The 25,332-nt window shown below is 42.7% G+C and overlaps 1 pseudogene; it reads right to left on the reverse strand.

The window, feature by feature from the left end:
- Nucleotides 1-8,312: 8,312 nt before the first annotated feature.
- On the reverse strand, nt 8,313-10,982 carry LOC123490627 (annotated as a pseudogene).
- Between the last annotated feature and the right edge of the window lie 14,350 nt (nt 10,983-25,332).

A 25,332-nucleotide genomic window follows, 5' to 3' on the forward strand; every position in this document is an offset into this window, starting at 1 on the left:
TTATAATCTCATGGGGATGTCGTTATACCTTTTATCCTCCATCTGGACGTCCAGCCCTCCCTGCCTCATATCTCCTTCCCCAGTATGTCCCTAAATACCTGAGCTTAGGAACAATCCGCTGAGGGGGCTGAACATAAATACAACGGGATCTTATAATCCCACATGTTGCTTGCTTATCCGCTCTGATAAGATCCCTAATCATAATTTTGAATCTTACTCCCCACCCTTCTCTGACTCCTATTTTGTAGATCACTGCCCTTGATGGTCAGTATGTCGGGTGTGATTTCCCTTTGACTTCCAATAATGGTAAAAGGCCATAAAGGCGTAATTGGTGCGAGGTGGTGGTGGATTTTGACCTACCACGACTATTGCCGAGACTATGATGCAGTTCAGGGTCACCGCATATTCCACAAAAACCCAACCCTCTCCTGTCTTGAGTCCTTCTGTTCGGTACCACCCCCAACTCACACCCTAGGAACACACTACAGTGATGATAGGTCTGGGTAGGAGATCTTCGTTGACAGAGGTGACCCCCGCACCCCTGTGGCGCAGTTCCGCTCGTCAACTCTGCGTGTGCTAAGCGGTGCTTGTATGTGGTCTTACCTTCTTGCAGTGGGTAACATGGACCCAGGTTCTCTCTCTGCTATTCTAATGGCCAAGGTGGTTACCAACATAACCTGATAGGGCCCTTCCCAACAGGCCTGCTTCCAGTTTTCTCTTCTAGTGACTGGATGCTCACCAGTCACCTGGTTAGATAGTGGGTCACCTTCTCCTTTAGTTCACCTGTGGGGCACAAAACCTCTGACATACGGGTGTGGTTAATAAACTATCTTCACATGTTCAGATTAATGTAACAATTTCTGACTGCATTCTCTTTTTAGACTATCTAAAAATGTTTTTTTTAAAGTATTTTGTCCTCTCCTTCGTATATTATCTAATACAATTAGCCTCTTCCCCCTCTTGACACATAGTTCTGCTTATGTGTCAATTTTTCTCCACCTTCCTAAACATTCCCTTAGGTTATTTATCAACCAATTGCCATGCCTTTCATTTTTGAGATTCTTTTTGCTTCTTTATTGCTCCTCCCACTTCCTTTCTCTTTATGGCGGCTAAATTCGACTTTCATTCAGTTCAGAATCAATTAGTAATCCAATCAAACAATCTCTTATCTTGTAAAAACACTTATGTTTAGTTCAACCTCTGTTCTACCCCGGCTCTCCCGGGCTTGACCTGAAGACTGGATTGTTGGACATGACAAGTCTATTTTTTTAAGTCACTTAAGTCTTCTGTCTAGCAACAAAGAATAAAAATCTCTACGTTCATGATTAACCCAGTTATATCTAATAGCCCACCAAAAAACTTCATCATCTTTAAATCACTACCAATGTCATATCCCTCGTTACTCTCTACCATTTGGGTAACATCCCTGATATATTTATTAAAAGCTAAGACTGTTTGGGAAGAGAGCAACAACATAACCTGTTCTTCCTCCTCAGAGTTCCAAATGATTTTACCATGGGCCGCCATTGCCTTCCCATAGATAAGATCACTTGATTTACCCGTATGCAGTACATAATGACGACCTTAGCTTTACAGAAGTCTATCCTTACCAAAAAAGCTCATCATTCTTCATCTAATTGTTTTCTTATTTTCCTTATCTACCTGACCCTATTGCTAAATCAATGATCTAGGCAATAGTTGTCTCCCTAGATTGTACATTCTTCTGATTACTGCAGCTTATTCCATGAATTTAGTTTCAAATATCACCCAATAAACCGTTCCATCCCACAGCATAGTAAACACCACCTATGAACTGTTGAAAATTCCCTAAATTCAACATAACAACCCTTTATAAACATCATGCTGGGTGTGTTTTTATTTTATTTGAAAAACCCAATTGAAAAAATAACAATCAAAGATAGTTAGGCTCAACTTAATTTGGTAGCTCCCTCTTGTGACCCAAATATGCCTAACCTCATAAAATCCCTCAAAATTCCTCGAGTATACAATGATTATTTAATTGATTACTCTAAATCGCTACATGTGATCTCATTCAAATGATCCATTATCAATTATTTGATCCACCCCCTAATAAATCTCTCTCCTCTTCTATCCTGGAGTTTTACCGATCCCAGCTATTTCCCCTAGTGGCCATTAAATACTCTGCTCTCGTCTGTTCCTTTTCTTACTCTGTTAGTCTCTGCTTTTCAAGCTCCAGAAACTGTTATCTCTGTCTCTCAGCCTTTTATTCTCTCCCTCTCTAACTTCCTCTGTCTCTCTAAGTCTGTCTCTGCCTCTCCTTTTTCCCGCCAACCAGAGCCACAAATCATTCTCCTTGTCCTCAACTCTCAACCCTCTCAGCTCTATCGCTACTTCCCTCCTATCATTACTGAATCAATGATAATACATTTACATTCTAGTCACCCAGCAGACGCTCCTATCCAGAGCAACCTAGTGAATACATTTGTATTATTTTTATCTTTATTTTTTTACTGGCCTCCCCCGTGGGAATTGAACCCATAACCCTGGCGTTGCAAACACCATGCTCTATCAACCGAGCTCCATCCCTGCCGGCCATTTTCCCCCTACCCTGGACGACACTGGGCCAATTGTGCGCCGCCCATGAGTCTCCCCGGTCGCTGTCGGCTGCGACAGAGCCTGGATCCGAACCAGGATCTCTAGTGGCACAGTTAGCCCTGCGATGCAGTGCCTTAGACCACTGCGCCACTCAGGATAATAATAACTGCAATAACTATCAATAATAATTATAATAACTATTACGAATTATATTGTCCTTTTTCTGATGTTCAAATTGTAGTCTATTCATTTTAGTTTAAAATATAAAGTTATTTATAACAAATCCAGAACCCACCACAGGCTGGCGCTATTCCCCCAGCACAACAGCCAATGCCACTTGCTTCCCTAACCAAAATAAATTATCGTTTTAAAATCGTCCAATTATTCTGTATTTTATGCCTTTCATTTTCAGTTCGCTATTCAATATCTTTAACAGTTTTCTCTGATTCGGCCCCAATCAATAAAACAAACGCTTGATATTATTTATCAGCATACACTTAATGACATCCCTACCATTTGAACGATGTCCTGTCTCTCACTCCCCCCTCTCCTGTTCCTTCCTACATTATGGGGAGGCGCGGGAAACTTCCCTACAATTTTCCTTCTTAGGAAATAATGTCATTAGTACTTATAACATATTTTCATAGCTTTAGTAATATTCTAGATATGTCTATCTAATGCAACTTTTTAATACACGTAAAAAAACTATCTCTCCACCCATTCCTTTTTGAATAAGTGCGTCTTCCTAGTTCCCCCATAACCACGCCTCAAATCTTTTATTTAGCATTTAACCAACCAAATACTAAGTAGTATCCGGTTATCATTTATACCCGCCGTTGAATTTCCTCATACACACATGTTTCACCTTCTGCCATTCAAATGCCCAACACGACAGAATAGTTCCATGCAAACCTCTATTGGCTCTTCAAATCGCTCCGGATTAGAGCGTCCGCCAACTGACCAAAAATGCAAATATTCTCTACTTTCCCACTCATAACGTACGTCTACGTTTGAGTGCGAAAGCTCATACACACGCATAATAATATGTCATTTAGCAGACGCTTCCATCCAAAGCGACTTACAGTCATGCGTGCATAAATTTTTTATTATGGGTGGTCCCGGGGATCGAACCCACTACCTTGGCGTTACAAGCGCCGTGCTCTACCAGCTGAGCTACAGAGGACCACATCGTTGGATTTTATAGGTACCTCTCAAATAATCGCTTTGTGGTGTTTTTAGCCAATTCTATTCTTAACCTGACTACCTCCTGTTGTAAAACTTCCCCCTCTTTGTTCTCTTCACTGGCCTCTTTACTCTGCCCTCCGTCTTCCCGCCCTTCCAACATTCCGGCTTGGCCGTCATATGGTGGGGGAAGGACGGGGATCACCCCTAATCTTCTTTTACACATGACAACGGTGTCATCTGGGCTTTCTTTCCAAGCTTGCTCTACCAACTCTGGATATAACCTCTCTCCTCTTTGCTGTGGGGGAGGTCCTGAAACTTCATTTTTCTGTATATCCCTTTCTCTCTCCTTCGCGCTTCAAAAAGCCATACCCTCGCTGTCTCTAGCCCTCCGCTTGCTGTTTTTTCATCTAATTTTATATGCATCTGCCTACTAACTTTTTTACTTCGAGATGCCCAATAAATTCATACCTCTTCTCCCAAATGGATCCCTAAAACATATTTCTTTCATCTCCCGTTAATTCTCGGACTTGTTTAGAAGATGTCTTTCCCATCGTGGAACAATAAGAAATCCCTCCCCCCTTTTTGTTTTTTAAATAATTCCCTCCCGAATTATTTCTCGTAGGAGCTAATCTCTTAGTGCCCTCTTGCTTTTGTAATTAACCCTTTAAAATTATTTAACCCCCTAACCCAGAGTTTCTATTTAAAACTCCGGTTTCAGGAAAAGAGTAAGTTACCCAATTTTTTTCTCACACAACTTATTTTTTTCCTCCACCCCTGAAATAATGATCACGTCTCCGAGGGATTAAGTCTCACACACATACGACCTTATCATCCGTCAAACTTGTTTGCACAGTTCTAGCAAATGCCCAGTCGCATATATGAACTCCCGACACATCCCTATCATACGATGATAATTATTTCCCTGTTTATACTCGAACATTGCAATTCGTACAATGACAATATTAACTTAGTTTACATTTGTGATTGCAATTCACTACCATGTCATTTCGGACTAGTTTTTTTTTGTAATAGCTATTTACCTCTAGGATCAATTGCGGACCCTCTCTGTCGTAATAATTATTACCTTCTTTGGTAACTAAGTTCAACTCATTTTACCAAAATCCATGAATAAAAATTACTGACCTTTTCCTTGCAGTCTGGATTAAAATGCTTTTTCAAACTTGTTAACGTCTTTATCGTTCATAAAGAGTAATCACCGGCCTGTTTATTAACCTTAACGTGGAAGGCCAGGACTCTGTAACGGATGCTATCACCCGCCCGTGCACGGATTTCGGTGTCTCTAGAACGATAAAGATGTATTAAGCTCCGGCTCGAAGGACCAATCTGTCATGTGAATTTTTATCTCTAATTCACCCTAAGCTTGAATCATTACCAGAGGTTGTAAGGCTCTGGTTTTAATCATCAATGATTCAAGGTCCACAACTCACAATCAATCAATCAATCAATTTTATTTTATATAGCCCTTCTTACATCAGCTAATATCTCGAAGTGCTGTACAGAAACCCAGCCTAAAACCCCAAACAGCTAGTAATGCAGGTGTAGAAGCACGGTGGCTAGGAAAAACTCCCTAGAAAGGCGAAAGCCTAGGAAGAAACCTAGAGAGGAACCAGGCTATGAGGGTGGCCAGTCCTCTTCTGGCTGTGCCGGGGTGGAGATTATAACAGAACCATGCCAAGATGTTCAAAATGTTCATAAGTGACAAGCATGGTCAAATAATAATCAGGAATAAATCTCAGTTGGCTTTTCATAGCCGATCATTAAGAGTTGAAAACAGCAGGTCTGGGACAGGTAGGGGTTCCATAACCGCAGGCAGAACAGTTGAAACTGGAATAGCAGCAAGGCCAGGCGGACTGGGGACAGCAAGGAGTCACCACGGCCGGTAGTCCCGACGTATGGTCCTAGGGCTCAGGTCTCTCAGTTGGCTTTTCATAGCCGATCATTAAAGAGTTGAAAACAGCAGGTCTGGGACAGGTAGGGGTTTCGTAGCCGCAGGCAGAACAGTTGAAACTGGAATAGCAGCAAGGCCAGGCGGACTGGGGACAGCAAGGTGTCATCATGCCCGGTAGTCCTGACGTATGGTCCTAGGGGCTCAGGTTCTCAGAGAGAAAGAGAGAACGGAGAATTAGAGAGAGCATACTTAAATTCACACAGGACACTGGATAAGACAGGAGAAGTACTCCAGGTATAACCAACTAACCCCAGCCCCCCGACACATAAACTACTGCAGCATAAATACTGGAGGCTGAGACAGGAGCGGTCCGGAGACACTGTGGCCCCATCCGAAGAAACCACCCGGACAGGGCCAAACAGGAAGGATATAACCCCACCCACTCCGCCAAAGCACAGCCCCGCACCCACTAGAGGGATATCCCCAACCACCAACTTACAATCCTGAGACAAGGCCGAGTATAGCCCACAGAGGTCTCCACCACAGCACAAACCAAGGGGGCGCCAACCCAGACAGGAAGATCACGTCAGTAACTCAACCCACTCAAGTGACGCACCCCTCCCAGGGACGGCATGAAAGAGCACCAGCAAGCCAGTGACTCAGCCCCTGCAACAGGGTTAGAGGCAGAGAACCCCAGTGGAGAGGGAACGCCCGGCAGAGACAGCAAGGGCATGCTCGTTGCTCCAGCCTTTCCGTTCACCTTCACACTCCTGGGCCAGACTACACTCAATCATATGACCTACTGAAGAGATAAGTCTTCAGTAAAGACTTAAAGGTTGAGACCGAGTCTGCGTCTCTCACATGGGTAGGCAGACTGTTCCATAAAAATGGAGATCTATAGGAGAAAGCCCTGCCTCCCGCTGTTTGCTTAGAAATTCTAGGGACAATTAGGAGGCCTGCGTCTTGTGACCGTAGCGTACGTATTGGTATGTACGGCGGACCAACTCGAAAGATAGGTAGGAGCAAGCCCATGTAACGCTTTATAGGTTAACAGTAAAACCTGAAATCAGCCCTTGCCTTAACAGGAAGCCAGTGTGGGGAAGCTAGCACTGGAGTAATATGATCAAATTTCTTGGTTCTAGTCAGGATTCTAGCAGCCGTATTTAGCACTAACTGAAGTTTATTTAGTGCTTTATCCGGGTAGCTGGAAAATAGAGCATTGCAGTAGTCTAACCTAGAAGTAACAAATGCATGGATTAATTTTTCTGCATCATTTTTGGACAGAAAATTTCTGATTTTTGCAATGTTACGTAGATGGAAAAAAGCTGTCCTTGAAACAGTCTTGATATGTTCGTCAAAAAGAGAGATCAGGGTCAAGAGTAACACCGAGGTCCTTCACAGTTTTATTTGGAGACGACTTTACAACCATCTAGATGAATTGTCAGATTTAACAGAAGATCTCTTTGTTTCTTGGGACCTAGAACAAGCATCTCTGTTTTGTCCGAGTTTAAAAGTAAAAAGTTTTCAGCCATCCACTTCCTTATGTCTGAAACACAGGCTTCTAGCGAGGGCAATTTTGGGGCTTCACCATGTTTCATTGAAATGTACAGCTGTGTGTCATCCGCATAGCAGTGAAAGTGAACACCGCCATGTTTAGTTTTGCCCAACCTAGGTCGAGGCACAGACACAGTCTCAATGGGTATGGCTGAGCTGACTACACTGACTGTGCTATTGGCAGACTCCACTAAGCTGGCAGGTTGGCTAACAGCCTGCTGCCTGGCCTGCACCCTATTTCACTGTGGGGCTAGAGGAGTTAGAGCCCTATCTATGTTGGTAGATAAGAGGAGAGCACCCCTCCAGCTAGGATGGAGTCCGTCACTCCTCAGCAGGTCAGGCTTGGTCCTGTTTGTGGGTGAGTCCCAGAAAGAGGGCCAATTATCCACAAATGTTATCTTTTGGGAGGGGCAGAAAACAGTTTTCAACCAGCGATTAAGTGCTGAGACTCTGCTGTAGAGCTCGTCACTTCCCCTAACTGGGAGGGGGCCAGAGACAATTACTCGATGCCGACACATCTTTCTAGCTGATTTACAAGCTGAAGCTATGTTGCACTTGGTGACCTCTGACTGTTTCATCCTAACATCGTTGGTGCCGACGTGGATAACAATATCTCTATACTCTCTACACTCGCCAGTTTTAGCTTTAGCCAGCACCATCTTTAGATTAGCCTTAACGTCGGTAGTCTTATCTGTATTCTTATCTGTATTTTTATTCATGGCGAGAGCTCTGCTCAAAAACACAAATCTCCTGTTTTTATACCCCTTGACAAACAAAGACACTATGCTCCTCCCACCTTTCTTAAACAGTTCCCGCCTTCCCCCTTGAATGGTTAGTAACGCCCCTTCTGTTAGTGGATTGACACTACATGATAATTCTAACATTTATACTGTGTTTGGGGTGAAATTCTTTAGTCATTATTCTTAAAATCCAAATTAATCTAACAGATAGCCTTGTTAAAATACAAAAGGTTTCAGTTTGACTCACTAAACCAATTGGACACCTGTGCACGTTATATGATAATCCCCATCAATGTACCATTTCAATCAGAAAAATCAACATAAACCAAAACAAACATAGAGCGGTCTATCAAATACATCTTATTTATTGTGATAATGCTTCAGTAGTCTACAGTACTTTGCTTTGCCATACCAATGTTCTATCTATGATAAGCTATATCAGATCTGATATACAGACGTAAAGATATACTTGCACAAAAAATGGTTATCTGCATCTCAATTCATTCTTTCAGCATGACATATCATTTGTTTCTTGAGTTCATGTTCAAAGTCGAAAAGCAAGCTATAACTGCAGTTACAACCTCAGCAGACGCTCTACCAGCGCACTTCTCAAATCACTCCAACGGCTGTCCCGCTAATAAAAGAGAAGGGAAAGAGAAATTATATAATTAGAATTAACATACTGTATTTCTGCCTTTTGAGTTGATGGTGCTCAAGGCTTTAAAAAATAAGCTGTACACCCATTTATAACGGTATAAAAACAGAATATTACTACATTCAATTCAAATACTATATTCCCAAATATTTCTAATTGATTGAGCGACGATGGGGTGAAGCTTACAGGCAGGTACAATAATCACAACTTTTATTCTTCACAGTTATGATAAACAGGTCTTAGCACTTACTGCAGTTGTAGAGACGATTGATCCGCAGAATATCAATCGGGCTCATCTGAGTTGCTCTGCCAATAACTGCATTATTGTCAGGGATTGGAAGAATGGTGGGCTGTGTGTTCCTGGAGAAGGCAAACCTGGAACCAGACAACATAGGGCAGAAAGCTCTCACGCCATCAATTGAAATTAGAGGATGACATGAGTAGACTATGAAAGGGAAAATGATTTATCTTATTTTAGCCATGTAACATTACAGCTGTTATTGTAGTAAAGAAAACCTTTATATTAATTCCCTCAACTTACCTTGAGTAGTGCATGACAGAATTATAGTCATATGGAGTCCCCAAGTTAATTGTGTCGATCTTTATGAAATTGGATTCCATTCCTAGGATGGAAAATGTATGATAAATAATTTTCTTACACATTATAATAACTTTCATGAGTAAGTCACGCTTATAAAGAAATGCTTTACAGATTATGAATGTTATAAATGCTTATTAATTGTAAAGCTTATAATGCTTACAAATCCTTGTCAATGTTTCTACATGTTTACAAATAATTAAATACTAATGTATTATTATTATAATCAAATAGTAGTACACTATAAATAGTTTAATCAAGCTTTTCCATTAATATTATTAAAGTGATACTAAGATTTCTTACTCAAAACGGGCAGGAATAAAATTTACATATGTTGTACACTATATTATTTATTATTTCCCTATGAAATTGTTTCAATATATATATATTATAAAGCCAGCATCCATGGACGTAGAAAGCACTAACCAGGAATAATGTTCTGAGACAGGATTTGAACATTGCTATCACGGTCACTGCGTGTTTGCTCGTGGTTGAAGCCCAAGGCGTGCAGCAGTTCATGCTGCACCACAGACAGAAAGACACATCCGTTCCTACTAAGAGACACCACCTGGCCATTGCCCCGGCGTCCAATAAACGAGAAACAGCTACAAACAAGGGTGTATACGGAAGACAAGGTCATTTCTAAAAGCGATAGAGTATTATTTGTATGTAGCAATAACAGTAAAGTAAATAGTCAAGTAAATACTAAGTAAATAAGAGTGGCAGAAGACAAGTATAACAAGCCTAGCAATGTAATGTGCAGTGGTCATACCCTGACTGCGACTGGATGTCCACAAAGTCCCTCTGATTGGTTCGGGAAAGAATCGGATGCAGGTTGATGCAGCAAATGTTTGCAGGCCACCTTCACCACGGACCTCTCCCGGGCCGCTGCTCAATGGAGCGATAAGAAAGTCAGAAACTCAATACACACACCTGCACACAGACTCATATAATATAGTAAAACCAAACCATTAGGCTCAGCATAAACTCATTTCAGAGAACAAAATACTTACAGTATTGATTAGAGATCACATAGGGCACGTAAACGTTCCCATCAGAGGACTTCTGCCACTTGCAGCCACGAGCTGTGCAGGGGTCAGCGTTCATGAACCCAGTATATACTGCGATGTCCCCAAACATGACTAGTGGCTCATCAAGTCTTTTTCCTAGAAAACAACACCAAGTGAAGGTTATTATCTGTTTTTCATTCTTGATGTCATTAAATATAGAGTAGGAACATACAGACTGCCTTACCAAGATTTCTGTTGGCCTTCTCAATGAGCGTTGAAGCAGAAAATTCATCCTCCTCAATGCTGTTGGTTCTGGTGCTGTCTGTAGAATGGGATAAAAATGATCTTAAATGCAACTGTGTCCTTAATAACTAATATAATAATAAGATAATATATGTAATTTACATTATAACAATGAATGATTAATAAAACCAGGTTTAGATGACATGATACAATGTCATGTAACAGCTCAATGCTTATAAAGAGAGGATGAACATACCAATTTCCATGTCATCTTCAGTCCTTTCAAATGAAGCTTTCTGTATGGCAATAGCAGAAGGAAATATGTTCAAATTTGTTTAAAACTCACATAATTCAGCATCATGCACAGCTTTTTCCCAATAGTCTCAGATAGACCCTTACCCTTGTAGATCGGCCCTGAACTGAGCAGAGAACAGCGATGAAAACGGTCAGCACAAAGACGGGTGCCATGGTAAATGATTGCTTGATGCCCGGAATCAGTCTGTTGTGAACATGATAGACCTGCAGTTTATATACTGTAGGCTGACAGATGCTGTGGTCTCTCAGAATATTGGTAAATTGCAAAAGCACAGCAGACGTTAACCAATTCAACCAAAGTCTTGCTTCAAGATGTTTAAAAAAAAAAGTTTCTCAAATCTTGGGAATGTTGTTTTGTGATGTCCAGTCAGTGAAAATCTTGCACACGCTTACATGTCATGGGTAATTAATAAGATAAATACTATACAACTGCACTATAACGGAAGGATGCCATTGAACTAAAATATTGGAAACAACTAAATGAGAGCTTGCATAAAGGAATAAGAACACTCAGGTCACACAGTAATGAGATTTATTTTTACTAAAGAAAAATTACTTTTAAGAGGACAGAATAGTAGCCTGACTGATTTTTCTCAGGTGGGCAGTCCATATGCCCCATGTCTGATATTTGGACTTGGACAGAAGAGCCAGAGTTTCTGACGATGCTGGTGGGGATGTAGTTTTAAAGCAGTAAAGGGGGCCATGCCATGAAGAGCCTTGTATGTGATTACAAATATTTTGTAGTATATTTTGATCCTATGCAGCCATATACGTTTTCAAGAACCAATAATGGGGTCTCATTATATGGTCACTCTATTGCAGTCCAGTTTGGAGGTTACATACTGTAGGTATCAGTGAACGTTATGCAGACATGACAGATGCAGATGGCATTTGGCAGGTTGAGACTGTTATGCAAACTCCCGAAAGGTGGTTTATGTAATGAAATCAATGTTAAAATACTACCCTTCATGTTTTGCTTTGTTCCTGTTTTGTCTTGCATAATGTTGCATAATGTTTGCAAATTGTAGGTTTGAGCACACACTTGCAACGGTATTCAATCTGGCCATGGGAGTTTTAATGTTAAAAACACAGAAGGAAAGAAATATTGTACATTATGTTGTCATATCAAACCTCCATGTGAGAGACAGCAAAACAAGTATTTTAAAATATCTTCAGTTAATTGCACATCATTGTGGTTTCATTGCACACCCACATGAAGAAACTCATCCAGACAAAACTCAGAGACTCAGAAGCTTTTTCTATGTTCATAACTACTAACAATAATTCCCTAAAGGAACTAAAACATCAATCTAACAATCAACCCACAGGTAGGGCTTTTATTCATTGTTTTCAATCAAAAATCCACTGGAAGTGCATAGTTGTACATTTGTCAAATGGATGGGCAGTGTTCCTCCTCAACCCCTTCACAACATCCCTCCTCAACTCCAAACCACATTCTCCAAACACTCAGGTGACCATCGAAAAAAGCATTTCATTGTGAGCAGTTCCTTTCGAGTATTTAAAAAAAAACGATAAGAAAGTTGCTACCTACCAGCTTGTTGATGTCTAACTAACACAGTCACTACTGTCTTGTGTTTCTGAGCCATTTAGTCATGTTTTATTTATAACCAAAATCCTATCAAAGCCACAATTACATCATGTCTGTTTTATTTTCCATTTTTGCAAGGTGAAGTATATAATTATGTGAATGATGGCACTGTGGTTAAAATAACAATTTCCATTTGAATGCCCTTCTGTTAAAAAAATTTTATTCGATTATTTTATTTGATTTATTAGGATCCCCATTAATCAAATCAAATCAAATTGTATTTGTCACATGCGCCATATACTTACAGTGAAATGCTTACTTACAAGCCCATAACCAACAATGCAGTTTTAAGAAAAATAAGTGTTAAGTAAAAAACAGATAAGTAAAAGTAAAAAATAAAAATAACAACTAATTAAAGAGCAGCAGTAAAATAACAGTAGCGAGGCTATATACAGGGGTACCCGGTACAGAGTCAGTGTGCGGGGGCACAGGTTAGTCAAGGTAATTGAGGTAATATGTACATGTAGGTAGAGTTAAAGTGACTATGCATAGATAATAAACAGAGTAGCAGCAGCGTAAAAAGAGGGGGGGGTAGCCATTTAATTAGCTGGTATAGATGTACTGGGCCGTACGCACTACAGTGCCTTGTGGTCGGAGGCCGAGCAGTTGCCATACCAGGCAGTGATGCAACCAGTCAGGATGTCTCGATGGTGCAACTGTATAACTTTGAGGATCTGTGGACCCATGCCAAATCTTTTCAGTCTCCTGAGGGGAATAGCCTTTGTCGTGCCCTCTTCACGACTATCTTGGTGTGTTTGGACCATGATAGTTTGATGGTGATGTGGACACCAAGGAACTTGAAGCTCTCAACCTGCTCCACTACAGCCCCGTCAATGAGAATGGGGGCGTCTCGGGCCTCCTTTTCCTGTAGTCCACAATCATCTCCTTTGTCTTAATCACGTTGAGGGAGAAGTTGTTATCCTGGCACCACACATGGCCAGATCTCTGACCTCCTCCCTATAGGCTGTCTCATCGTTGTCGGTGATCAGGCCTACCACTTTTGTGACGTCGGCAAACTTAATGATGGTGTTGGAGTCGTGCCTGGCCATGCAGTCATGGGTGAACAGGGAGTACAGGAGGGGACTGAGCACGCACCCCTGAGGGGCCCCCGTGTTGAGGATCAGCGTGGCAGATGTGTTGTTACCTACCCTTCAGGTAGTCCAGGATCCAGTTGCAGAGGGAGGTGTTTAGTCCCAGGGTCCTTAGCTTAGTGATGAGCTTTGAGGGCACTATGGTGTTGAACGCTGAGCTGTAGTCAATAAATAGTATTCTCACGTAGGTGTTCCTTTTGTCCAGGTGGGAAAGGGCAGTGTGGAGTGCAATAGAGATTGCGTCATCTGTGGATCTGTTGGGGCGGTATGCAAATTTGAGTGGTTCTAGGGTTTGGTGTTGATGTGAGCCATGACCAGCCTTTCAAAGCACTTCATGGCTACAGACATGAGTGCTATGGGTCGGTAGTCATTTAGGCACGTTACCTTAGTGTTCTTGGGCACAGGGACTATGGTGGTCTGCTTGAAACATGTTGGTATTACAGACTCAGTCAGGGACAGGTTGAAAATGTCAGTGAAGACACTTGCCAGTTGGTCAGTGCATGCTCGGAGTACACGTCCTGGTAATCCGTCTGGCTCTGCGGTCTTGTGAATGTTGACCTGTATAAAGGTCTTACTCACATCAGCTACGGAGACCGTGATCACACAGTCGTCCGGAACAGCTGATGCTCTCATGCATGCTTCAGTGTTGCTTGCCTCGAAGCGAGCATAGAAGTAATTTAGCTTATCTGGTAGGCTTGTGTCACTTGGCAGCTCGCGGCTGTGCTTCCCTTTGTAGTCTGTAATAGTTTGCAAGCTTCCTGCCACATCCGACGAGCGTCGGAGCAGGTGTAGTACGATTCAATCTTAGTTCTGTATTGACGCTTTGCCTGTTTGATGGTTCGTTGGAGGGCATAGCGGGATTTCTTATAAGCATCCGGGTTAGAATCCCGCTCCTTGAAAGCGGCAGCTCTACCCTTTTAGTGTGGATGTTGCCTGTAATCCATGGCTTCTGGTTGGGGTATGTACGTCACGGTCACTGTGGGGACAACGTCATCGATGCACTTATTGATGAAGCCAGTGACTGATGTGGTGTACTCCTCAATGCCATCGGAAGAATCCGGAACATATTCCAGTCTGTGCTAGCAAAACAGTCCTGTAGTTTACCATCTGCTTCACCTGACCACTTCTTTATTGGTTTAGTTTTTGCTTGTAAGTAGGAATCTGGAGGATAGAATTATGGTCAGATTTGCCAAATGGAGGGCGAGGGAGAGCTTTGTACGCGTCTCTGTGTGTGGAGTAAAGGTGGTCTAGAGTTTTTTTTCCTCTGGTTGCACATTTAACATGCTGGTAGAAATTTGGTAAAACGGATTTAAGTTTCCCCTGCATTAAAGTCCCCGGCCACTAGGAGAGCCGCCTCTGGATGAACGTTTTCCTGTTTGCTTATGGCCTTATACAGCTCATTAAGTGCGGTCTTAGTGCCAGCATCGGTTTGTGGTGGTAAATAGACAGCTACAAAAAATATAGATGAAAACTCTCTTGGTAAATAGTGTGGTCTACAACTTATCATGAGATACTCTACCTCAGGCGAGCAAAACCTAGAGATTTTCTTAATATTGGATTTATTGCACCAGCTGTTGTTTATAAATATATACAGACCGGCCACCCCTTGTCTTACCGGAGGCAGCTGTTCAATCTTGCCGATGCAGCGTATATCCCGCCAGCTGTATGTTATCCATGACGCTGTCGTTCAGCCACGCCTCGGTGAAACATAAGATATTACAGTTTTTAATGTCCCGTTGGTAGGATATCCTTGATCGTAGTTCGTCTATTTTGTTATCCAATGATTGTACGTTGGCTAATAGGACTAATGGTAGTGGCAGATTACCCACTCGCTGTTGGATCCTTACATGGCACCCAGACCTACGTCCCCGATATCTTTGTCTCTTTCTCATGCGAATGATGGGGATTTGGGCCTTGTCGGATGTCTGTAGTAAATCCTTCGCGTCCGACTTGTTAAAGATCAAATCTTCGTCCAGTACGAGGTGAGTAATCGCTGTCCTGATATCCAGAAGCTCTTTTCGGTCAGAAGAGACGGTGGCAGAAACATTATGTACAAAATAAGTTACAAATAACCCGAAAAACACACATAATAGCACAATTGGTTAGGAGCCCGTAAACGCCAGCTTTTTTTTGGGGTGGGTGGGGTGGGGGTAAGGGGGGGTAGAAGGATTACTTTATCCTATCCCAGGTATTCCTTAAAGAGGTGGGGTTTCAAGTGTCTCCGGAAGGTGGTGAGTGACTCCGCTGTCCTAGCGTCGTGAGGGAGCTTGTTCCACCATTGGGGGTGCCAGAGCAGCGAACAGTTTTGACTGGGCTGAGCGGGAACTGTGCTTCCGCAGTTCCATAAAAACATTAAAAAACCATAAAAACAAGAAGTGACGCAGTCAGTCTTTTCTCAACTCTTAGCAATGAGAGACTGGCATGCATAGTATTAATATTAGCTTTCTGCCTACAATCAGACGTGCCGCTCTGTTCTGGGCCAGCTGCAGCTTAACTAGGTCTTTCTTTGCAGCACTTGACCATATGACTGGACAATAATCAAGATAAGATCAAACTAGAGCCTGCAGGACTTGCTTTGTGGAGTGTGGTGTCAAAAAAGCAGAGCATCTCTTTATTATAGATAAAGCTCTCCAAATCTTTACAACCATTGAATCTATGTTTTGACCATGACAGTTTACAATCTAAGGTAACACCAAGTAATTTAGTCCTGTTAGTTCTGTTAATTAAGTGTTTACAGTGCTTGCTGAGGCTACTGTCCAGATTGGATTATGGAACATAAGATGTGTAGAGTCATTGTAGCCTATAAATTAAATGTAGCCTACAGTGTAGTAGCAGAAAAGCTAGAATAGAGTACAGTATAATAATAACTATTGAGGGTTAAGAAAAAAATGCCCTGAGAAAATCCTGTCTCCCAACTGGGGATTCCACCCCTAGATTTATGATCAAACCTTGTCATCACAGTTAGGTGAACACTACCTACTGGACCAATTGAGAACAGGGTTGTGTTCAGTATTGAAAAACGTTTTGAAACGATTGTGAAATGGGGGATAATGAATTTGTCCAATAACGAAGCACTATTCTGTAGAAGGCGGCCCAACATAATTGTATTGCTTTTGTACTTTACTCTCATCTGCGGAGATGGCCCTCATATCATTAGCCGAGCGTTTCCCACACTAATCTCAAACATCCCAAAGTCACATTTTCTTCCACATTGGGCCCCATAACTGGAAACCTATCAGGCACTATACCATGAAAGTGGCTCGTCGTTTTCTAGGAAGTAGCCTTGTAGTTTTTGAACATTTGAAGGCTTTTTGAATGGTATTCAATGGGTAAAAACGTAGCGCAATGGTCTTCAGCGCAAATTGTTTATAAAAGGCATCTGGCAGAAGTAAATTCATCCACAAACACTGAACAAAAATGTTAACGCAACATGCAACAATTTCAATGATTTTACTGAGTTACAGTTCATATATGGAAATCAGTCAATTGAAATAAATTCCATAGGCCCTAATCTATGGATTTCACATGACTGGGAATACAGATATGCAGCTGTTGGTCACAGATACCTTAAAAAAAAATAGGGGCCTGGATTAGAAAAACCAGTCGGTATCTGGTGTGACCACCATTTGTCTCATGAAGCGCGACACATCTCCTTCACATAGAGTTGATCAGACTGTTGATTGTGGCCTGTGGAATATTGTCCCACTCCTCTTCAATGGCTGTGTGAAGTTGCTGGATAAGTTTTAATGTCACATGCACAAGTACAGTGAAATGCCTTTCTTGCAAACTCAAAACCCTACAATGCATTAATCAATAATAATGTATTATTAGAAAAAACACACAAGAAATAAGAATAGGAAATATAAAAGCAAGCATACTATATACAGGAAGTATTTAAAAAGTAAGTTCCAATACCAAATGTACATGTGCAGGGATACTGGAGGGATGGAGGTAGATATGTATAGGGGTAAGGGGACTAGGCAACAGGATATAAGATAAACAGAGTAGCAGCAGCTTGCATGTGAGTGGGTGTGCGGGTGTGTAGAGTCAGTATAAATTGTATGTGCATCACAGGAGGTTGGTGGCACCTTAATTTGGGAGGACGGGCTTGTGGTAATGGATGGAGCGGAATAAATGGAATGGTATCAAATACATCAAACACATTCTTTCCATGTGTTTGAAGCCATTCCATTTGCTCCGTTCCAGCCATTATTATGAAGCTCCCTTCAGCAGCCTCCACTGATGAGCAAATGATGGAGTGAGTGTTTGTGTGTGTGTTGGAGTGACAGTGTGTGTGAGTGTGTAGGGCCCTGTGAGTGTGCATCACAGGAGGTTGGTGGCACCTTAATTGGGGAGGACGGGCTCGTGGTAATGGCTGGAGAGGAATAGTATCAAACACATCAAAGACATCGTTTTCCATGTGTTTCATGACATTCCATTAGCTCCGTTCCGGCCATTTTTATGAGCCGTTCTCCCTCAACAGCCTCCTGTGGTGTGCATAGAGACCGTGCAAATATTTAAATAAAAGGTCAATAAAGATACAAGGTAAACTCAGTCTGTGTAGCTATTTTGTTAGCTATTTATCAATCGTATTGCTTGGGGATAGAAGCTGTTTAAGAGCCTGTTGGTGTCAGACTTGATAGACCGGTGCACCTCTTGCCGTGCGGCAACAGAGAAAATAGTCTATGGCTTGGGTGGTCTGGGTCTTTGACAATTTCTCTGGGCCTTCTTTCACATCACCTGATATAGAGGTCCTGGTGGCAGGGAGCTCGGCCCCAGTGATGTACTGGGCTGTCCGCACAAGCCTCTGTAGTGCCATGCGATCGAGGGCGGTGCTATTGCCATACCAAGCAGTGATGCAGCCAGTCAATATCTCTCAATGGTACAGCTGTAGAACCCTTTCAGGATTTGAGGGCCCATGCCAAACGTTTTCAACCTCCTGAGGGGGAAGAGGTACTGTCGCGCCTTCTTTCACGACTGTCTGTGTGTGTTTGGACCATTTTAAGTCTTTAGTGATTTGGACACCGAGGAACTTGAAGCTGTCTACCTGCTCCACTGCCGTGCCGCCGATGTGGATGGGGAGAGTGCTCACCCCCCATTTCCTGTAGTCCACCATCAGTTCTTGGTCTTTCTGACGTTGACGGAGAGGTTGTTGCTCGGCACCACACTGCCAGGTCTCTGACCTCCTCCTTGTAGGCTGACTCACCGTCGCCGGTGATCAGGCCTATCACCGTCGTTACGTCAGCGAACTTGATAATGGTGTTGGAGTCGCGTGTGTCCACACAGTCCGTGGGTGAACAGGGAGTACAGGATGGGACTAAGCAAACACCCTTGTGGGGCCCCCCGTGTTAAGGGTCAGCGTGGTGAAGGTGATGTTGCCTACCCTCACCACCTGGGGTCGGTCCGTCAGGAAGTCCAGGATCCAGTTGCAGAGGGAGGTGTTCAGACCCAGAGTCCTAAGCTTGGTGACAAGCTTGAGGGGATAATGGTGTCGAACGCTGAGTTGTAGTCAATGAACAGCATTCTCACATAGGTATTCCTCTTATCTAGGTGGGTGAGGGCAGGGTGGATAGCAATTGAGATTGCATCGCCTCTGGATCTGTTGGAGTGGTATGCAAATTGGAATGGGTCTAAGGTGGCTGGGATGGTGGAGTAATGTGTGCCATAACCAGCCTCTCAAAGTGCTTCATGATTACAGAAGTGAGTGTTACAGGGTAATCATTGTTGCATGAAGACTTAGAGTTCTTAGGAACAGGAATGATTGTGGTCAACTAAACGGTGGGGATTTCTCCCGAGTGGTGCAGCAGTCTGAAGGCACTGCATAGCAGTGCTAGAGGTGGCTTCACTTACAGATCCGGGTTCGATCCCAGGCTGTGCCGCAGCCGGCCGTGACCGGGAGACTCATGAGGCAGCGCACAATTGGCCCAGCTTCGTCCTGGGTTAGAGAAGGGTTTTGACCGCCTGGGATGTCCTTGTCCCATCGCACTCTAGCGACTCCTTGTGGCGGCGGCTACGGGCAGGTGTATCAAGAAGCAGTGCGGCTTGGTGGGGTCGCACCGGAGTGACGCATGGCTCTCGACCTTCGCCTCTCCCGAGTCCGTCACGGGAGTTGCAGCTACTGTAACTACCAATTGGATATCACGAATTGGGGAGAAAAAGGGGTACAAATAATCATGTGGGACAAGGAGAGGTTGAAAATTGACTGTGAATATGCCTGCAGCTCTGAGAATGTGCCCTGAGTACAGTTGGGGGCCCGCAAGCCTTGCAGGGTGTTGACCTGATTAAAGACCCTTCTCAAGTCGGCCTCGAGAGCAAAGATCACCCAGTCCTCCTGGGTCGGTGATGGCCCTCACACCCGCCTTGGATGTTGTTGTTGTCAAAAGCCGAGTATTGGCGAGAACTGGAACACGCTGTCGTACACGTCGATTCAGAGAATCCCAAACATGCTCAATGGGTGACATGTCTGGTGAGTATGCAGGAAATGGAAGAACTCTGGGACATTTTCAGCTTCCAGGAATTGTGTACAGATCCTTGCAACATGGGGCTGTGCATTATCATGCTGAAACATGAGGTGATGGCGCGGATGAATGGCACGACAATGAGCCTCAGGATCTCGTCACACGGTATCGCTGTGCATTCAAATTTGCCATCGATAAAATGCAATTGTGTTTGTTGTCCGTAAAGCTTATGCCTGGCCATACCATAACCATCAGGCAACAACGCTCGCCCACATGACGCCAACCAAACTCGTCTGCCATCTGCCCAGTACAGTTGAAACCGGATTCATCCGTGAAGAGCACACTTCTCCAGCCGTGCCGGTGGCCATCGAATGTGAGTATGGATACTGCCGAGCTGCAGGGCTGACAGTGGGTGCCTTACTTTGATCTTCATGGTCTTCTTTTCACCTCAAGGTGTTAAAGCAAAACACTTATTCCTACTGGGGTGTAGGCTACTAAAAATGTATGTGTATGCACAAAATTCATATAGCCACTAATCTTTCAGAGGATGAAAACAAAATTATTTCAAACGTCTATATCCAGCACAGTAGGGTCCTATGAAGTCTTGGCCAAAAGTCATCTGGAAGAGTCTGCGGCCTGTGCGGTCGGGGCAGTCTCTTCTGTGTCATGTGAGTTGGAGTTCCCCACCTACTGAAGCTTCCTTCCTCTCTTCCCGGCTGGTGGGAGGGAGAAGAATCCTGTCAGTTTGCTCCATAATGGCGGACACGTGTGTGGCCAAGTACTCTGGGGTCTGGATTAACTGTCCTTTCCCCACCCCCTCGCCATGCACATCAAAAGTTCTAGTTCAGGTAAGATATATAGAGATTAAACAAACATAACTGACAAAAATGTTTTGATCCAGCTAGCTTTACGTCGAGGCGAGTTGGTTCTGGTAACTGACAGTGGGGCTACTGGTAGCTAGCTGCAACAACAGCCGTAACGACCTAGCTGGCTAACTAGAACTAACGTTATATTCCGGTGTTGAAACTTTTACATACCTCCACAGCCGATCGCTTCAAGCTGATCTCATGCCAAAAAAATATGACCTAAACGGCAGTTAATTTATTGTTTCAATCCGTGTGTTTCTATAGCTTGCTAGCTTAGCTAGCTCTTCTTCTTCAGAATTAGTACTCTACGGGGTTGACGTCACGAAAAGGTCAAAGAGCTAAACTACGCTAGCTTTAACGCGAACTAAGTGGGTTCGACGGTTTGGTCGCAGATAAATAATGACCTTGTGATAAAATGATTTATATCTAGCGGTTTTGTCTAGAAGGGATGGGAACTTCTGGGTCAAAATTGACAAGTAGCAGGTTATGAGAAGTGAAAGTAAGGTTGGGAAAAGGTTTAAGGTTAGGTTAGTTAACAGTATCCCATCTAGACATTACCCTATCTAGCCAGCTATTATGTTAACGAATGCGACATTATCAATACCATGACAATAACGACCTGGCTAACACGTAACTAGCTAAATCCTCATTCAAAACGTTCAGGACAGATTGGGCGCCCTTTGGCCCACTCACCGAGTAACGCGAACTAGGTAAGGTTATAACACGACAGGGTAGTTCGCTGGATCATTAATGCATTATGTGCGCAGTTATCATAATTGTACTGTGTCAAATGTCTGCAAAGAAAGTAAAATCAATTTGGCATATTGTTAATTTTAGCTAGCCCTAGCTATAACTGACACTTGTACACTGACATTCATTGCAATGTATTATGTCATTACTCCTTTCAGGTTGGACATGAACCTCTCCCTCCTCCTTGGAAGAAACGTGTTTGGTAGACGGAAGTGTACCAGCTGTAGGACTGTTTGCCTATGGTGAGACCTGAATTTCAGTCTACCCACTTGCAAAATGATTAGCTAGTTTTCTATTAGCATCGGGCCGGTTGCACCCAGTTAGTTGTAAGGTGGTAACTCCACGTCCAACGTGAAATGTGCTAACGCCGGACCTGAAAAGATACCTGTTAACCACCTGGGCTTAAGCCCTTCCATGAGCTACGTCTGACCCTAGATTCTACGCCTAGTAGGAGCAGGAAATTGGAGATATCTTTCATGATATGTACAGCAAATAATAGCAGATTTATATTTTCAATAGGATGTGAGTCTCATGTTCATATTTTCTCCTTACAACGCTTCAAAGAGTTGCCCATGCTGCGGAGTCACATAGCAAAATAATACCAAAGACAGTACAGTATGAATATAGGCTAAAATAGGGCCGGGCTTATATGGTCAAATATAATATCAGAGTATTTAAAAAAAAAAGAAACTGACGGTATTACGGCGGTATTTTTTTTATGTTTTTTTGAATAATACAAGTTCAAAATGTGCTTTATGAGTAGTGTGTGACCCGAACCCTATGTTGGCAACACATACATTCTAAGTGATTTCAATGGGTCTTTCTCTATTCTGATGGTTTTATACTGTTCAACTCCAACTTCAACCAAAAATAATTTTTCATCAATTTTTGCATTTCCTGCACAGACTCATTTTTGAGATCATTTCACACTGCCACGCAGGGCTGGGGATATGTGCAAACAATCTAGGTCCTTATTTTTAACCAAATGTTACAATTACGATTTGACTTGTGGATTTAGAGCAAAGCACTTGGGTGAACTGTTGGAATCATGGGAATGGGAATGATTATTCAAATTCTATAGTTAGAATATAATAGTGGGCAGTTTGAATACAGTGTTTGATATGATGACAAATGAAAATGCCAGGGAGGAGTTATTGTGACAGGTAGGAACCAAAGTGTTTCACAAGTGTTTCCTAGGGAACCCCTATAATCTTTGGCTACATTGGATGTTTTCTCTTAACTACTGTTAATTTAGCTAACATATTGTTGCTTCGCGTATTCCTCATTGATTTAGGAAGATCATTGTTGCACAAAAACATGCAGATGTAGGTCTACACCACCATATTGTTAGGCTGTATAGCTAGTTAGGTTTGCTCTGACTCAGTACATTTATTAAAGGTGATTAGCATTAGTGGCTAACAAGATTTAGGCCCAACTGACTAAGAAAAGACAAACTAGCAGTTTGCAGGGATGTAAGAAACACAAACTAAAAGTGTAATTATAGAACGCTAGTGGATTTATATTAAGAACAACATTTCATGTGCTGCATTAACATTATGCAGAGACAGAACGTAATTGTCTCACGGTAGAGGAACAACAAATGCGCTCCTTGAGTGACCGGTTGGGGCTAGGTCGTGTGGAAAGCGCATTTAGAGAGAGCGCAGAGAGATGACTCAAGTAGCTAAGTAAACTAAAAAATGGACGTTAAGCACACGGCGTATTACATTTTAACAAACCAAAACATGCAATACCATTGTAAAAGGTAAAAGTAAAAACCTAAACCGGTCCATGTGTCAATACCGGTATATCGTAAAATATGGTATACCCTTCAGCCCTAGGTTAAAACTGCTTCTCCAATAGAAATCCTTAATCACGACTTGTAGGCGGATGTTGGCTAGCTAAGCTCATGCGTAGAAACATGTCATCAGGTCAACTCGGTCGCTCTCGTGTAAACCGCGCATGTGTAAACCGTCAAATCAAAGGCACCCCTTCCATATAAAGTTGTTTTTGACAAATGATAACGGTCAGTTTGTCACTTTCACATGGGGTTTGGAGTAATAACACATGTTTCCAACTACTTAAGACATTTTCTCGAATCTAGGTTGTCTTTATATTTGAGAAAATGAAACAACTAAGGAATCATTTTTCACTTCTCTCTGACTTCTCAAACCCCAAATCCTGGCCTGGTCTGTTTCCGACAAACGTTACCAGAAGTCTCGTGATGTTGAGCCTCTGGGTTTAGAAACTTTGTGATAATACCACTTGATTTATGCTACATTATAGTATGCTACTATTATAGCATGCTAAATGTGTCTGAGCATACATTAGCAAACTAATAGATGAGCTGCTACCTCCACTTATTTGCCAGCCAGAGATCAAATAACAAATTATACATACTGAGATTCAGTTAAAATGATAATGAATCAAGGATGTGATTTTGTTTCAGACAAGTCCAGGGCTTTAGTTGGGATATCAGCCTAGGCTACTACAGCAAGTGAAGAGCAAATGAATGGCATTAGACTACTTTATTCCAGTAGTTTCATCATTCAGTGATATTAATTTCTGAAGTATTTATTGATTGATCCATCCAGTTGTGGTTAAGAAAAACGTGCATGCATAGTGGTGGGCTTTGGAAAGTTTAGAACTCACGAGGGATGGTAATAGCCTAGTGAAGGGCGCTGCCTAGCAGCGGTCATATATGAAGCATAAAATCTCATGAACGTAGATTGCTTACGCCTGGCTTAGCTGAAGAATAGTCTTATTTTTGGTTGTTGTGGCAGGTGTAAATTCTGATCCCAAAGTCAGATGTAACATTACGCACCTAGCATTTAAGACCAATTTTTATGTCCGACTGGTGCAATCAGCCCTGTTCCTTAATGGTACTAGTGATTAGTAGTGCGCCGGTCAGCTGTTTGTTCACCCGCACTTCGCCTGACCAATTGCTAATAGCCCAACCAAACCAACTATATGTGACAAAATGAAAATCTGAGGCCCTAAAAGGCGCTGCATGGTCAATCTGATGTCTGCATCCAGGGATAGCTCTCTGCAGAAGTCAGGGCATTCATACAATATATACAAAAGTATGGACACCCCTTCAAATTAGTGGATTCAACTATTTAGCCACACCCATTGCTGACAGGTGTATAAAATTGAGCTTTTACACCGTCATGTAATCTCCATAGACAAACATTGGAATTGGTGGTTAATGAAGATTTCAGTGACTTTCAGTAAGCATCATCATAGGATGCCACCTTTCCAACAAGCTGCCTGGCTGGGTTTAAGCCTGTCAACTGTAAGTTGTGAAGTGGAAACGTCAGTGGTAGGCCACACAAGCTCACAGAACGGACCGCAAAGTGGCCAAAGAGCATAAAATCATCTGTCTGTGCAACACTCAATCAATGGTTCAAACTGCCTCTGGAAGCAACGTCAACACAAGAACTGTTAATCGGAGCTTCATGAAATGGGTTTCCATGGCAGAACTCCATGCACACAAGCCTAAGATCACCATGCGCAATGCCAAGCGCTGCTGGAGTGGTGTGGTGCTTGCCGCCATTGGACTCTGGAGCAGTGGAAACGCCTTTCTCTAGAGTGATGGAAAATGCTCACCATATGGAGTCGGTTGACAAATCTGTGGGGATGCCAGGAGAGCGCTACCTGCCTCAATGCAGTGCCAACTGTAAAGTTTGGTGGAGGAGGAATAATGGTCTGGGGCTGGTCAGTGTTCATGTTAGTTCAGTGAAGGGAAATATTAAAGAATGCATGGAATGAATTC

Source organism: Coregonus clupeaformis, unplaced genomic scaffold (genome assembly GCF_020615455.1).
Source record: "Coregonus clupeaformis isolate EN_2021a unplaced genomic scaffold, ASM2061545v1 scaf4252, whole genome shotgun sequence".
NCBI classification, from domain to species: Eukaryota; Metazoa; Chordata; class Actinopteri; order Salmoniformes; family Salmonidae; genus Coregonus; species Coregonus clupeaformis.